The sequence below is a fragment of the Macrobrachium rosenbergii genome, chromosome 41 (assembly GCF_040412425.1).
Source record: "Macrobrachium rosenbergii isolate ZJJX-2024 chromosome 41, ASM4041242v1, whole genome shotgun sequence".
Lineage (NCBI taxonomy): Eukaryota > Metazoa > Arthropoda > Malacostraca > Decapoda > Palaemonidae > Macrobrachium > Macrobrachium rosenbergii.
In genome coordinates, this window is record NC_089781.1 from 43,785,754 (window position 1) to 43,803,900 (window position 18,147).

The 18,147-nt window shown below is 41.6% G+C and overlaps 1 protein-coding gene across 2 annotated transcripts in view; it reads left to right on the top strand.

Moving 5' to 3' along the window:
- The window catches only part of Ptp69D (Protein tyrosine phosphatase 69D), a 752,166-nt gene that overhangs the window by 464,422 nt on the left and 269,597 nt on the right, over positions 1–18,147 (top strand). The window lies entirely within an intron of this gene.

The window sequence follows — 18,147 nt, forward strand, 5'->3', positions numbered from 1 at the left end:
ACTAGAAGCAAGAAAAGCTCTCTGAACTGAGTTAAATGCGGCAAAATAAACACCGCGTTATCGATTCCCAAAACAAAACATTGATCGCAATTTATAATACAAAAGCAATATGAGAATACTGTATATGCAATTGGATACAATGTAGTAAAGCATAACTTTTTAAAAGATCCATGAAAAAGATGCACATTCGTTATGTTGTTTGTATAATACTGTTAATATGCGAATAGAGTTTAGTATAATGTAGGCTAGGCTACCGTATATGTAGCCTATACGATATACCATCGCGTAGGCCAAAAGACAATAATAAATGTAAAAAATGGAACAGCAAAAGCATGCCTGTGTTTGCAAACACCTCCAGTTTGTTGATGCAGCACACTGCGCCACCAAATCGAAGCGGCCGGGGAGTGAGTTAGCGGAATGACCCGGGGAAGTTTGAAAATTAGTGCGGAAACGTTAGAAATTACTCTAGCCAAAATTTGTGCCGGATTACTGATTGTTCAGGACTACTGATTGCCGGATTAGTGATGGTCAACCTGTAGTAGGGATTCCTTTGCTTGCACCACATCAGCCACTGAAAATGGTCCTGAGGTACTGCACTTCCAGCAAAAAAGTGAAATCTCATAACGTCAGGGTAGTCTCTATCTTATTGGCTTGCAGGCACATATGTCCTTTCCTTTCTGCAGTTGGGCTGCTGGAAGTGCAAACCGATCTTCGTGTCTTACCATTTGAAAGAAGTTGAAACAGTATTTGAAAATTGCAGTACCTTAGGGCCATTGCAGTGGCTGGCATTTTATTTGGAGAGGAAGCTTAGGAATCTCTTTTTCTCCTACTATCTCTTCACTTTGAAGTAGGGTGTCGACTTTAAGGGAGCCAAGGGGTACAATGTACCTGGAGTACCCGACTCAGTGGATGGGTTGTGGTGTTTTCAGTGTAGATGTTAGCGTTGTCTGTTTTTTTTTTATATTGGTACTGCGCCCAGGACAAGGGCACTTACATGTGCTTTGCTAGCCATCAGTCCTATCCTTTGCTGCAAAGCTCCCACTTAAGTAGAGACGCCTCATGGCTTTATTGACACCCCACGACAGGTTAAGATGAGCAACAACCAGAGGCAGCATTCACCTGCAGTAGCTCTCTTACCATATAAGGAAATGACAAGCATTGTTTCAATGCCAGCAATTTCTCTGTTTCAAAGTCATTATCATACCTTAATGTTTTGGAATAGAAACTGTATGTCCATGTATCCGACCACCATCAATGTGGGATTCAGCTATGTAATTACTTGGTAAGTTACTTATATGAAAATTATATTTTCATAATAAAATTAAGTTTCATATATACTTGCCAAGTAATTACAGAATCGGTGGCTGGCCTCCTCCCCTGTCATGGACGTAAGGGCACAAACAGAATGAGGTTTTCTGCCAAGTCGTTTCTAGTCCTCCTGTTAGGTGGGGGGCAGGGGCCTGCTTGTCACCTACACTAAACTATTGAAGTGCTACGATGATTTTTTAAATAAAGGCTGCTGTGCGAGTTAAAACTAATAGCTATGTAATTACTTGGTAAGTGTATATGAAACTTAATTTTATTATGAAAATATCATTTTTAACTTTGGGCAATGTGCAGTGAGGGGAAGGAGAAGCTGCACTTCTGGGTTTGACCTTTGAACAATGTGGAGGGATTGGAAGAAGCTGGAGGTCTAGGTTTGACCTTTGGGCGATGTGGAGAATGTGTAAGGAGAAGCCTGAATTCTGGGTTTGATCTTTGGCAGTGTGGAGGGAGTGGAAGGATAAGCTTGGATTCTGGGTTTGACATTTGGGAAATGTGGAGAGAGTGGAATTAGAAATGGGAATTCTGGGCTTAACCTTAGGGAAATATGGAGGGATTGAAAGGATAAGCTGGAATTTGGGCTTGACCTTTTGGAAATGTGGAAGGAGAAGCTGGAATTCTGCATTGACCTTTTGTTAGTTTGGAGGGATTGGAATCAGAAGCTGAAAATCTGGGTTTGACCTTTGGGTAATGTGATGGGAGTGGAAGGAGTAAGCTGGAATTTTGGGTTTGATCTTCGGTCAGTATGGAGGGAGTGGAAGGGGAAGCTGGAATTTTGGGTTTGACCTTTGTGCAATATTGATGGAGTGGAAGAAGCTGGAATTCTGGGTTTGATCTTTGGGTAGTACAGAGGGAGTGGAAGGAGAAGCTGGAATTCTGGGTTTGATCTTTGCACGATATGGATGGAGTGGAAAAAGGTAGAATTCTGGGTATGATCTTTGGGCGATTTGGAGGGAGTGGAAGCAGCTGAAATTCTGGGTACCTTTGGGGGATGTGGAAGGATTGGAAGTAGGAGCTGGAATTCTGGGGTTTTCCTTTTAGTGCAGCAGATTGCTGTAAAAATCGTTCAGATAGTGAAACAAGCATGAAATTTGGCACAAACATTCCTAAGACTACGCTCTCTTAGAAAGGGCTGGCCACCTGAAAATCCAAGATGGCGGCTATTTTTCAAAATGGCATGCCATCTATGCTAGATTCACTGGTTTGGGAGCATCTATTGGATGGAATATGCCAGTTTTTTTAAACCTCAACTTTTAGGTTATAAAATGTTCCATACCACACATTTATTGAAAACCCTTACTAAATGAATTGTAACCAAGATGGCGTACAAAATGGTTGCCATAAAAGTTTTTTTCTATCCACAGCGCTAGAACATAGAGACCAACTGTTTTATTTAATGGTATATTCATGTGATCAGACAGTTTAACTAATATGCTATTTTCAACTGAAATAGTAATGGTATGGTCACATACAACATTGTGTCTAAGACTGTAACCATAAAAAGAAAAGAAGAGAAATACGGACTAAACATAACCAATCTATGTATAGGTCTCTCAATCTACACCTTTGAACCTTGAAAAATCTGAGATAAGAAGGTAGGCATAGCATGACAATGCTGATGCCTGGCCAGATTATCTACTGAAGAGAGGGCAATATTTATCTAGACTTCACATTTGCAAGTGCACAGAGCTGTGCAGGGAAGACCCAGCTTGTAGCACTTGCACCTTTCCCGACAGCCTGCTTTGCATCCACATTTGGTAAGCTGTTGGCAATTCTTGGAAGTTAAGGGCTAGTTATTGTCCAGAGGACTATTATTTCACTGTGACTTTGCCATCCCCACTCAGCAGGGCTCCTCTGGTTGTGGCTGACACTGGGTGGCCTGCCCTCACACACAACCAGCCTGGTACCGCAGCACGCTGGTGTGCTGGAGGAGAGCCCTCCTGGTTGGGTGTGGAATGGCCCCATATGCCCTTGTTTTCTGGCAAACATATCAAGTCTAGTCTCATCCACAGTGCCAGCAGTGCTGGGATCTTTCATACATAAGATGACAAACTCTCCAGGACCTTCAGGTCACTTTCTTCCACTCTGAGAGGTAGTGACTCAGTTTGGAGAACACAGTGGAGGCCTCTGAAAGATGTTCCATGTCTGCTAGGCGTGTCTTCTTGCTCTGTTCGGAAGGCTGACACTGTATCACAGCCTGTGAACGTGATGGAAGAAGAGCAATGCCACCACCTTCTCCTGGCCCAGAGTTACAAAGAATGAGTAATAGCAATCCAGCTTAGGCTCTGGCCTTGGCCAAATGCCACCCATAGCTTCTCTCTAGCCCTAGATTTGTGGAGAGAGTGGGAGGTTACCGACTGCAACGCATAAAGAAACATCTGTGTCATTTGCTTGAACTGATGGTCTGGCCCCATGTTCAGGCATATTTAAGATGAGAGAAAGATGCAGGCCAGCTTCCTCTAAGGAGAGTACTTTTTCCAGTCCCTAAGACTAGCTCTGAGGACAGCAGACCTTCGTGGCAATGACAACATTTGTGCAGACATCTGGGCAACTTGTCTGCCAGAACTGGAACAACTCTGTCTTGTTGGCATCGTAATTCAGGAAATTGCGCCAGTTGGATGGAATTGTGTTTCTGTCGTCACCTGCTTCCTCCTTGGACCACGTTGGAGCCTGGTCTCAGCTTTGAGGCTGGATGTATTGTATACATCAAATACAAGATGTGATGATGTGTACTTGCTGCTATAGGATTGTATCACAGGCAAGAAGTCGCAAAGTGCATAGCCCTCAAAGGTCTTTCCTTTCTTGCATAGCATGGACCAGTTTAGATCCATCACAATGTGGCATGAACAATTTGGCCTTGTCTTCTAGTGTAACATGACTTCAGGATCAGGTCAGCTTTGAGACTTCTGGATGTGTACAGCCTACCAAATTCTCACTAAGGGAAGCTGGGAACGTTTGATCTTCGCAGTTGGAAGAATCTCTGCAGATCACATTCACGCTCTGACAGGATATAAATAGCTTTGAGAAAGCTGGCAATCCTCCTTCAGAAGTTTCTTGCTTTGACTGTTCTACAGAGCTTCTGCCTACAGTTGAAGCTGCCCTGTTCTTCTTATCGGCTCAGAAGAGACTGCATTGTTTGCCAAAAAAGAGTCTGAAAACTCTGAACACTGAAAAGGCCTCTGTCAAGGTGTGTCTGTAGAAGTTCTCAAGGAGCTGTGTGGGCAATGTCTTTGTTGTTGTCGTGGAATACAGATCCTGGCCTCTTCCTGAAAGTACAGACTTCCCAAGGTTGGTAAAGCTATGACAGCTTACACACTTCCAAGAATGTCTTCATGCATGAGGTGCTTGCATTCATGGTGTTGTCTGGCTCATTAGACTCCTTACTGGAACTCTGTTTGCATGCAGACAATTGCCGATGATCTCTCTGGGCCAGCCAATTATCCATCTTCTGAGTAAAGACGGATCTGTCAGCCCACGTCTACCATCGCCTTTATAGCAGCATTGGTCTGCTCGCGAGCTTGGTCAAGAGCCATTGCTGAGAACTGGCTTACTGGTCTTGTGCACAACAAAGCTACAGCCTTGAACTCTGTGCAACTCTGGGTGTGAATTCTCTAGTGTTACAACTCTAGTGTGAATAGGCAGCCAACGCAGCATAGTTTGGCTATTGTTGGAAAAGAGTAGGGTATCAGCTCATGCAATGCCTGGCAGTAGAGGACAAATTGGCCTCACGGAAGGACTCCTGATCGTAGAATATCACAAGTTCCATAGACAACACTATGTGCCAGGAAGTGGAACTGTGACTTGCTGTCTTCAAGGTCACACTAATTCCTCAAACCTAATGCCTGCTCATTGTTGTTTGCTTTCTCAGCACAGTAGTCAGTGTATGCTGTCTCGTGGAGTTTGTACAAATCCAGGAGTAAGGTTGTAACCTGGTGCATCTGCTGTCCTGGTTACACTTGCAGCTGACAGAAGGATTCAGTTCCAGATGAAGCAACCTGCTCACCAGAGCTCCTGTCCAACCACTCACATGAAGAAGAGGTACCAAGAGGTGTCATTGCTGCCATCTCACTGCATTCACCAAACATTACTCAGATACTTGTTCTCACGACATCATTTGGATCAGCTACTGCCACTGCCGCACCTGCTTTTGCCACGGCATAGATTGGCTGATCAGCTGTGACATGGGTATCTGGCCAGGTCTAGAAAATTAGTGATATCCTGCACTCTGCATCACGTGTTTGATCGTAAGAGCAACAGAATTTGTTTCGATCACGCAGGAGAGGAAGCAATGAAGCGTGTTACTTCAAATTCTGGCCATTGAAAGCGTGATGAGCTGGAATTTCACGCCAGATTCACTGCATCATCTATTTCCCCAAGGACTAGCAGACTCTGCTCCAGCCACTGATACTCCAGGTATTGTAACCCCCAAGATATCTGTGGTGTTTCGGTGGCATAGTGCTGCAAGTACAAAAATTTTACTAAAAGCGAAGTCAAGAATGTCACGAATGTGTCCGCAATTCAGGCAATCGAACACCTCACTTTCTCAGGTGCAACTTAGCGCTGCTCCTTCTGTCCAGTGTTCCTTGGTGGGGTGCTGAAATAAGTGGAGATGCTAGTTCCATGGAAGGGAGTGCAGGGCAGTAGTTGTAGATGGTTAGGTCGACAGGTTGTCCATCACTGCAGGTATCAAACCTTTTCGCGGTACTGGGGACAGACTACATCTCCCCACACATATTTGCTAACTGTGGCATTCTCCAATCAGGCAGAGACTCCATACTTCACAGCAGAGATACTGAGGCTTATACTGATGTGTGTAGCATTTCAACCAGTTTCTCTTCCTTGGTTTGCATAGACTGAGTTTCCCATGTAGACTGGAAATGGTGCTTCTCTGTCTTGGAGTGTTCATGAGTTGTTGCTCCTCTTTGTATCGGAGTAGTTGAATCTGCATGAGCTGCAATACCTGGTCTGACTTTTGCATGCCCAACGAATCAGACGATTGCCAGCCCATGCTCAACCATCCCTACAAACTGGAGCAGGAGGAGGGCACAGAATTTTCTGCACATGCTTCTCAGAAAATGTGCCATCAAACTGACTAGGATGATCATGCATAGACTTTGAGAATATTTATTGCCAATGATAACTGCCTCTGGAAAGATCAGATGATTGATGGCAAGCTTCTGTACATCCTTTTGAAATGCAAGTACACATCTCTGTTAGATTTATGAGCCTCAAGTTCTAGAATCTCTGCCAGAAAGTTTGTCTTTGAGTCTGTGGAATTGCACACTTGGTGACTTACACCCAATTGTTCCAGACGTTATAGAGGCATTATCTGCCAGCTGAAATGTGATCAGATCATCTGAAAACAGCAAGAGCCAACAATAATAACAGTTCACAACCAGTGGATACAGACCGATTCACACCTCAGTGCTGGCCTTGGTCTTTCTCAAGGCCTCAGGTGGACCTTTTTTCTGCTGTAGAGGGCACAAAGACAGGCATGGTGGGATACTTAAACTCCTGCAGTAAATGACATCCCTACCAGTCAATTTAGCAAGGAGCTTGCCATCACTAAGTACTCTGCACGCTCACACGCAATTTCAAGTCAAGGCCCTTAGTGTACTAGCCTGTCTGAGATCAGATGCAGGTGCCACTTTCACAGAAAATGCAAACTTATTGTCAGTGATCATTCGGGCGCAGTTTGCAATCTAATTAGTCTCAGCAAGCCAGCTGGTCTGGTCATTGACGTCGCTTGCAGGTCCAGTTTAGTGTTACAAACGTTTACAGTTCACAGGTATTTGCTGCATTTTTCCTGCGGAGGAGTGGCCTCTATGCCATCACACTTCATCCAGCCTTGCTGGATCCATTATCAGTGGCATTCATTAATTTCACTGAACATGGGAATGTTCCTGTCAGGGCACATTGTGCACCCATCATGGTCTAGGACATGATGACTTGGAGTATGTCAAGTGTCACCTCTCTTTGTCCTTCTGACAAAGACAACACAACCCAGTTTGTTTTTCTACTGCTCAATATTGGATTGCATCACATTCTGCCATGATTTCACTTTTTGATTAAGGCCGAGGGGGTTATCCTTTACCACCTTAAACAGTTAATACATTCCTAGAGTGGATTCAACTTAAAGTCTGTATCCCGCACTCAGCCCGATCATTCATCCAGTGCCATTTAAGTCCCGTGATCTGTACACCATCCCGGTAAGTACATGAACCATCATGCACAGCCCCACACCCTTTGGCTTGGCTCTCCCACAAGGCACATCCTGTCTATTCAGGTGCTGCCACTAACTATAGCTGGTCTGGGGCTGTTAGAAAGCATTTGGGACACTAAACTAAACTATACTACAACTACTAGTCTAAGACTACAGGATTAGTAAAGCTGGATTAGCTGGCACTGAACCCCATGCTGAGTTACACAGCAGTGAGGGTCACCAGTGTGCCCTGGCTGTGTGCAGACATACACTTTACATATTTATTAATTTTCCTTCACCGATGAGTTATTCGGAAGAGATGGCCTCATTAGGATCTAAAACCAGCAGAAACCAAGATCCATGCTTAAAACGTATAATTGTTGAACGGGCATTATTTCTCATTATAATTATTGTTTTACCTTTTCTTCTTGGCAGCCATATAGAAAGCCCCATATTTAAAGGTAAACTGTACTGGGAAGCTACAGAAACATAAATATTCACAAGAAATAGCATGCAAGAGCTTACCATATTGCTAGGAAGCAAGATGCCATTCTAGAAAAAATTAGCCAAATCTGTCGATACTGGCTGCCATCTGCACCTACGCCATATTAAATAAATTTTTTTATGGCCAGCACTCTTTCTGATAGAGTGGAACTTTAAAGAGCACTTGTGCAAAAATTTCATGCTTGTTTCACTATCTGAACGATTCTTGTGAAATATGCATTATCTGCTGCACTATTTGGGCAGTGTGGAGAGATTAGAAGAAGCTGGAATTCTGGGTTTGACCTCTGGGCAATGTGGAGGGTTTGTAAGTAGGAGCTGGAATTCTGGGTTTTTCCTTTGGGCAGTGTGGAGGGAGGGAAGGAGAAGATGGAATTCTGGCTTGACCTTGCGCAGTGTGTGGATGGATTAGAAAGAGAATCTGAATTGAGTTTGACTCTAGGCAGTGTGATGAGTGGAAGGAGTATTAAGGATATTAGGCTTGGTTTTTGGGCAATGTGGAGTGGACGTTACTCTACAAGCAACATAACTCTGTAAAATGGCTGATGGTAATAAAACTGAGAGGAAAACAAGAAGATGATTACTAACCTTCTGTACCTATTTTAGTTGAGTTATTGCAAGGCTTAATTTATACTCAGTTCACTATTAATTACATTTATCAAAATTTACAGCAATAGCTTGCTAAGTTGATACGAGGCATAATAATAATAATAGTAATAATATAATAATAATAATATGATAATAATAATAATAATAATAATAATAATAATAATAATAATAATAATAATAAAGTTGCAGTTATAAAGATTCAGCGGTGCTGTGAAAGGTGAAATTTCTCGGCACACGTGGATTGTCCAAGGCAACGAATGCAAGGGTCACTGAGAGTTCCTTGATCACTCACGTTAAAGGCATCCCTCTGGAAGAGAGAGGTGTCAAATTAGCTATGAGATAGGCGAGAACTGAAGTCATAATACCATGCAAGTGAAATGGTAATGATTCACTAACAATGTGCCCATGAGTGGCACAGCCAGTCGAAACTCACTTATATTGCACTGTTCACAAATTTGAATTAAACTAGCATGCAAACAATGGGTGGTAGGCTGAGAAAAGGATCAACTAGGGGAACCAAGGGAGGATTTACTGATGAATGGAGAGAGAGAAATACATGTGGTGAATCACAGGAGAGACTTCGAGGGAGTTTGTTAACAAAAGTCGAGGAGGAAAAACAGGCCGCCAAAATACTTGAGTTCGTCCAAGGCTTACCATACGCATCCAAAGGCGCTATCCAGTTATCCTGAATTGGGACACAACATGTGGAGCAAGGCTTGGCAGTCCTGTGAGAAGTGCAAATTGTGAAGTACGTCCGTTAGCTAGTAAGGCCAATTACCATGTGAGGATGAACCCAGGTGCACTCAGCTGAGCTTGGGAGGCCGGAGCTCCTCAGGGTCCAATATGGCCACCGCTTCATGTAGCTCCTCCTAACCTTTGCAGTGGCTCTCTCATGGCAACCTGGAACGCGAGACATTTGGGCAGCAGAGGAGGAAAGATATAGTAAGGACAAATTGAGAGAAATATGCTATGTGGGCAGCCATTTGTTCTTTGTTTTATAGGGGCTTACTTTTATGAGAGATACTTAACTATACACATAAAATATTCTCTACATAGACATTTGTCCTTAACAGGAATAAAAGGTCTACAAGAACAGGATTAACCTGAGTAAGAATGTACATTTTTGTTATGTTTTGGCTGGTCGCCTAAGCATGTACTCACATGTATAGAATACATGGCACTACTAATGCTAAGAGCATGTGCTTGCACTTATTTAAATGAAGTACTGTCCTTGGGATAAAGGGTTAAAACTGAATATTAAGGTAACTCGACACTGATGTCCCAAAGTTGAAGTAGTTGAATTCCGCACAGACAAGCTAGAGCAGCTGTATATGTTAATTACTAGGCTACCAACTAAAGGCAGCATAAAACATGCATAACCGCAGTACAAAATTTATAAAATACCCATGCTTAATGCTAAGAATGCTGAGCCTACATTTGGTTAAGGAAGTTACTGCCTGGGGTTGACTGAATCAAATACATCTATTACTAAGTGAATGCCCCACAGAACTTAGCTAACGCAGCACTATCAAAGTGATAACCTAGCTCACAGGTGAATGATACATCCCTATGATAAAGGAACAGGCTAAATACAAGTGGGTATGTTGAGCTGCATCCCAAACTCTAGTAATAATAATAAAATAAGGTTAAATATGATACAACTGGGTATCTCAATTGAATATTTCACAAGTAAGCAAATAAAATAATTTTCAGTATAGGCACAGTTGGAAATGTAACAAAAATGGCTATATAGCTAGGACACATCCTCAGCTGCTGTGGGCTAGAGGAACAGACTTTCAGCAAAGTACAAATAAGTTCTTTCAGTAAAACAATACTGATTAAAAGTAGGAGACAATCCTAGACATCCTTTCTGGATCAATGGCTAGGATTGCTCAGTTAAGCTAAGGTACCATAAGTATAAAATACTAGTGTCACGAGGACTCGGTAGCTCTCTTAACTACTCTAGGCCCTCTGTGTCCTTACTCTTTCTTCCTTCTAGGTTTCTTCTTCTCTTTAGGTCAGTTCCATAGCGACCTGGGCATGTAATTCAGAGGGACCGATAAGACCCTTGGGCTAGATTAAAGGCAACAACAGCCACCTCTACTTAGACCTGGTTTGACTAGCAGGTCAATTGGTGAAGCAAGCACTGAGTTGGCCACTGCCCCAGCTGCTGTGTCAACCTGGGCAGCTGTGGTTCCGACTAGTCCTGCTATCTCTTGCAGCCTAACCTCCCCAGCATTGACCGTCTTAGATAGGACTTCTTGGTGATGATTGTTCATCAAAGTCCCAACTTCTGGGGATGGTAGAGGAGAAGAAGAGGTGTCTGTAAGCGCAAGAGGCTCGCAAGGTACAAGGTCCTGGCTGGTAGGCTTGAGAGGGGCTGGATCTGAACCTCCTTAAGGGAGGTTGGCAGCATGTGCTGGCACTGGCACTAAGGCAGGTGCAGGCATGGGACTCGGAGAAGAGACGTCAGCAGCCTCAGGACCCAGAGGGCTAGACCTCCAAGTCTGTACATTTGGCAAAGAAGCAGAATCTGGCTCTGGTGGGGTCTCAACGACTGGACGCGGCGAAGTGCTACACAGCCCAGGCACAGGCATTGGCTGTGGCCCGATGGCAGGGCTGGAGTGATCATAAGCTCCTGGCAGACTCAGAAGGAGCAGGACCCATGGGCAGCCCAGGAAGGGGCTCAGGAGAGAGGTCCTGTCCTAGGAGGAGGTCATAGCCTCCAGGAATCTGAGTGGCTACTCCAAGCATACAAATCCAACCGTACAAATCGCTGTGATATGGCTCCCCTTTTTGCTTTACATTGAGCTTCTAAATGCCCTGTTTTCTTGCAGTAATTACTACAGGTCGGCGACGCTGGATCACTGTTTCTGTAATGACTGCCAGGCTGTGTGGTCAGGAGGAACTATCCCCCTGTGGGAGGTGCTGGAGAATGGGTGGTACGTCTCGTAGTTATCAGCCAGGTGGCAGCGGTCGGTGATTAATCGTGACTGTTTCTCCATAATGTAGAGAGCCAAGGGCCCGGGTGCATAGTGGAGGAAGTCCTCAATTAGGAATTGATTTATTAAGTCCTCTAACTCTTTGCACTCCAAGGTATCGAGGCACCATCACACGGCTCGGGTCTTCTTATAGCACCAGTCAGACCAGGTTTAGCTGACTTCTTTTGGGAAGACTTGCCATCAAGTGTCTCCAATGCCCAGGCGTAGTTCCAAGGGGGTTGCTATGGCCTTCCTGGGATCGCCTTCAAGGTTTCTTTATCACAATTTTCCAAAAAAATAGGTGTCCTGTCCTTTCTGGCCATGTGTTTGGCTAGAATCATACATTTTCTCGGGTCTTGAGGCTTGTACTCATTGAAGACAGTTTCATTGTGCTTCAGCCACTCCTCTGGCTCAAGTCATCCCAGGGACGATGTTGCTGCTTCCTCTCTGCCTCTCAGTTTCCTTTCTTCTCTTTGACGCCTGAATTAGGCAAGAGCCGCATACGGGGTAGGAAGCAGCCTGTCTAGGCTACACTTATAAGCAAATGGTTCCAAAGAACTAAATGCAATATCCTGTAGAGTCCACAATCTCCCCGCGTAATAGTCAAAATCCACAAAGCAGTTAACATCCTCTAAAAATGCTTATAACTGCCTATCTGAAAGTCCAAATACCAAATGTGTATGTACTTGATATCTTTAAACTATTATCCTGTTACATAAGTGTACTTAACCCTTCCAGCCAATAACAGAGAGAGTATATTTTTCTGTCAACCACTCTCCTTTCTATTTGTCTATCTATTTATCCATCTCTCACATTCTGAGTATCCTTTGGCATGAGAGAGAGAGTGAGAGGAGTTTGTTCTTACATATTATGACAAAGAAAGAGAGAATAACTTTGGAAAGAGAGAGAGAGAGAGAGAGAGAGAGAGAGAGAGATTTTTCAGTATGCGTGACCATCTATGTGCAACATTACCTCCCCTTTGTGGTCTGTGTCAATATGTCCAGTTGATTGACAGGTACTTGCAACCCCCTTGCTCTGAAGAATCCAAGAAAGGGAATGATATTTATTTGTTAAAAATATTTAATAATTTACTATACAAATGCAAAAAGTTATAATTATAGCATGAAAAATATGAAAAAATTAATAAGAAAGTAACGTCACATTTATCTATAAAACTACAGTATACAAAACAAGTAAACATATGTTGCATATGCATAAAAATCTATCTCAGAGAGAGAGAGAGAGAGAGAGAGAGAGAGAGAGAGAGATTTTTCAGTATCCTTTGTAGGGTATTTGACCACCAAGTGGCAACATTTATTTGACCACTGAGTGGCAACATCTTCACCTCAGGTGCCCCATGTCAAGATATTTTGACATATTTAACAGGTTACACACCTCCCCAACTCCAAAGCCTTGGAAAAGATGAGGGAAAGAATTTATATTGAACTAAAATCTTACTACAGTCAACTCCTTGATAAGATGGACTAATAGGGGCCAGGGTGTCCATCTTAGCCAATAGTCCGTTTAACTGATATTTATATATGTACCTATAATTATCTATAAAATATACTGTATTTCATTGTTTTGTAAAGAGTATTAATAATAAAACCAAATGTAGAACAAGTTTGGAATTAAAGCTCATAGTCAAAGATGGAAAATGAAGAACAAAACATGATAAAATGATAGAATTCATCCACATAAGGCATTTTGCCCAGGCTGAGACATGAACACATAATTGTTATAAAAAGAAGTAGTCTCTAAAAATGAAAGTAAGATTTTTTTTCCTTTTTCATGCTTTTTCATTTTAGTTATTTATCACATATTGCAGCTTTCTTATTATCTATTAATATACTGTTAATAAAATGTGAGATGATTAAGATCATCAGTACAAAAAGTGACAATTGAGACCAGAAAGCCACATTGAACAACATTTTGTTTTCAACAAAACATTCTGTAAAACATAAAAAATATATATAGGAATTAAAATAATTGTAATTCAACTTGTGAATTTTTAACGATAAGCAAGACTATAAAATAATATACATTTCATCATATCAATCTTGGAGAGGTTGTTCTTATTGTTACTGACGCTGTCATCAGTTTGCACTGCATGTCTGAGGACAGTCCGTCAGAATAGAATCGTGAAGTAGATGAGGCATCACCACAAATAGACTGTTGTGGGATTTTTCATACCACTATATTAACATTAAAATTACAGAATTCATGTTTTCATGAAGAAATAATTATATAAAACAAATTACTGAGGTAATTTGCCATCAGCAGTCAACAATCACAATCATGGTGGCAAATATTCAAACTTAGTGCCGTCACAACATGTCTATAAATAGAACAGAAGAAGGGCTGTCATTGGCCAGCTGACTTCCACATGGCAACCAGCCAGCCAATCAGGTTTTAGCTATATTCTGTCTGAGAAAGAGCTTTTGTCTGTATAGTTTGATGATGAGTAAGTGCATAAGCTTAAATACAGCACGAAGCCTTAATAATGTGATGTAATAAGGTTACGAAGAATAGAATGAATTCCTTCTTATGACTTTGAGTGCAAAATTGTTGCTTCAGAGATTCTTCATAACAGAATATATATATATATATATATATATATATTTTTTTTTGTGCTTCAGAAGATACTCATTAACGCTGTGTTGACATACCTTTAAACAAAATTTTAATCTTCAAGGATAGAATTACGCATAGAGGGAACCATGCCTTCTCTCTCTCTCTCTCTCTCTCTCTCTCTCTCTCTCTCTCTATATTTGCCACGAGACACAAGTATTGTTCAGTAACTCAGCTTTCGCCTTCATAAAGTTTACCTTGTCTAGTCTTTTCTTTCTAAAAATACATGCAAAGTATCGTGACTGTAGCTACCAGTCACAGCAGATAGGTAAACTGGTAATGATCAGTGATTAGCTACGATGCTTCCTACCGTTCCAGACAGTAGTGTTTCTTAATGACAGTATGTACAGTGCGCAAGTTGAATTGGTTACAAGTTGAAAGCATTTCAGTTTATTGCAGTGTAAATATAGAACAGTATATACTGTATATATAAAATAGAAATATAACAGAAAGTTGTTATTTACCTTGGTAAATAAAAGGAAAATGGTACGTGATTTGTGGAGGAACAGTAACTATCTTAAATCAAGGAACATTACATATTTTAAATCAGCTGGGACTCTCTGTGTCCTGCCTTATCCGATATCCGGTTAACTGGGTCTGGCTTAACGAGGGCTTCCACTGCACCACTATATTTTTTTGATGAAGTGATATTTCTTGCCGTGTTTAGTACATTAATACACATTTGACTAGTAAATCATTTATTTGTCATACAAACAATAAACATACATACATATGATAAAAATTTTCTCATCCCAGTAAGAGAGCCGTAGAGAGAAAGTTATTATTTTTCTTATTTATTTAATATTTAATACTATTAAACTTATTTATTAATATTTGGAAATTAGTACTGTAAATCATTATTTTCATCATAAAATGTATGTATAGGCTGTGCAAGGTAGTAAGATGAATACGAAAATATGAAAATAGAATATTGCTTCATCGAATAAATTTGCGAGTGGGTGAGTTTTCCGCAAATAATTTATCAATAGGTTCCACAGAAAATTCCGTGAATTGTGAGAACGTGAATCCAGGGGGTTTACTGTATGTGGCACTCCCACGGGTTTGACACGCGGGTGCAGATGGTATAAATGCTCGCAGTAAATCATAGCACATAAAGCAAAGCACAGGTAAAATTTGACTAGCTAGGGCAAGGGTACATAGAAAGATAATTAAATGGACTAGGCTTGCCATGGTGTACATGAAGCATAACTACAGATAAGATGATTGCAGTAGGGTACAAAATAAATTTCTGAGGATTAACACAATGCATGGGCCATAACCTGCAATGAGGTGGAGTATTTGGAACACAATGCACGGGGCTGAACCTACAAATGCTACATATTAGCATTGTAGCACGCTGCATGGTCAAAGCCATGAGTGCAGGGGTGTGATTACAACACAATGCAAGGGTCAGATTACAAATGTAAGGTATGGAGTATTATAACGCTGCATGGGTCGGTTTCACGAATGCAAGGTGTGATTATAACATAATGCACGGGTCGAGCTTCCTACAAATGCAAAGGTATAATTATTTGGATTTAAGGCACAGGTCAAAGCCTACAATGCGAGGGTATGATTACTCCAACACAAAGCATGGGTCGAAACCTACAAATGCAAAGGTATAATTATGTGAATTTGCTTAACCTGCCCACGGACATAGTGGTAACAGGAGCAGAGGTGGTTCAATTAGAACAGAGTGAAATTAATCAAAGGCACATTCAGTGCAACAATAGGCACCACAAGGGTGTACTGTGTTAGTAACACACAAAGTGAAAGGGGCACATAGTTGCAAAATTGAGGTACAATAAGTACAAATAGGTGTGTAAGTACACAAGAATTTAGTAGCACATAAGTGCAGTTAGTTTAAGAAATACAAGGCGGTTAATGGTTTTGGCAAATTGCAAACTTATAATTTATATATAGGATGTAGTAGCCCAGTAAAAGGGGTTGCCTGTACTTTAAATTGATAGGTTAGCAATAAAAGTGGGGTAATCTAAGCAATTTTGTCTGAAAATATAATATTCTGTGTAGGACCGCATAGTAAATTCACTGTAACGCCTATTTCCCTCTGGTGGGCTAAATAATCTGGTGGGTTGGAAAGGGGCCCAACACCCTAAGTAATACGTAAGAAACAGCTCTCTCTCTCTTTGAAGTTTAGAGACTGAATACAACACACAAACATCTCTAGCTAGTTGTAAAAGCAAAAATGTGATAAGCATGCATGAATTTACCTACCTAATTTGTAACCTGAGGAAAGTTTATTCTCGAGGCTAAAGTCATGAAAATGGTTTTGTTATGCTCCAAATTTTGTGTTTTAGAAATAATGTCCGAACATTCAGTCCTAGCAAAATAAATGCTAATCTTATAATCATTCACCCTATTTAAAATTATAAGATGCAAGAACAGCTCAGAATGTAGCAACACGAAACGTGATTTGAAATGTTGAAATATTCTCACTGAAATTGTGTAGGGTTCGACACAAAATCAGCTCTAGCCGTTGGCTTTCTACTGACCGAATGTGGGCTAAAAAAGGATGTCATTTGGTTATGTGTATGTGTGCTTGGCGAGAATGGGCTAACTTTCCTAAATTGTGCAGCAAAACTGATTTTACTTTCATTAATTGCAAAAGAAATACATGACACCTAAATATGCACGCAGATCTGTAAATTCCTATCACTACAACATGTTAAGGTTTGTTGACAAGGAGCGCACGGATTTTGGGCGCTTCTAACACTGACTGGAATCTCAGTTCGCTACGTTTTTAATTTATGTACACTTTTTATTTAGGAATTTGTATGATTATCAATTTGCCAGCAGCTTTCTGCCAGTGTTACTCGCCAGCCTTGGCCAAGCAACGGAATGCTATAAAATGGCTGACAGTAATACAAAAAACTGAGAGGAAAATGGAAAGATGATTACTAACCTTTGGTACTCTTTTTAGTCAAGTTACTGCAAGGCATAATTATACCGGTTAACAACTAAGTAAATTTACTCAACAATTGATAACAATAGCTATAAATTTATATTAGGACAAACGTGAATAATAAACTCTGGCTGCACTTATAAAGATTCAGCGCCGCTGTAAAAGGTGAAATTCCTGTCGGCACATGGACATCCAAGATGACAATGCAAGGCGCTGGCCAAGAGTTTCTTGGGTCACTCATGTTAAAGGCATCCCTCTGGAAGAGAGAGGTGTTGAATTACCATGAGATTAGCAAGAATTAAGTCCCAATGCCATGCAACTGAAATGATAAGGATTCACTAACAACGCAAGCCCACGAGTGGCACACAGCCAATTGAAACTCACTTATATTGACTGCTCACAATTGGAATTAAACTAGCATGCAAACGATAGTGCAGGCTGAGAAAAGGATCAACTAGGGGAACAAAAAGGAGGGTTTATCGAATGAGAGAAATACATGTGGTGAATCATGGGAGAGACTTAGAGGGGGATCAATAACAAAGTCAAGAAACAGTATCAGTAGGAGGAAAACAGGCCACCAAAATACTCTGAAGCCCAAGGCTTTACTTTAGGCATACAAAGGTGTTATCCACCATCTGAATTGGAACAACACGGAGCAAGGGTTGGCAGTCCTGTGAGAAGTGCGAATTGTGAAGTACGTCCGTTAGCTAGTAAGGCCAGTAACCATGTGAGGGCAAACCCGGACGCACACAGCCAAGTTGGAGGCTGGAGCTCCTCAGGTTCCAATATGGCTGCTGCTTCATTTAGCTCCTAACAGTCTTTGCAGCGGCTTTCTCACGGCAACCTGGAACACAAGACATTTGGGCGGCAGAGGAGGAAAGATACAGTAAGGACAAAATGAGAGAAAAATGCTGTGACTCAGCCATTTGCACCCTTTGTTTGCATGGAGTTGGGCTATTTTATGAGCAATGGTTGAC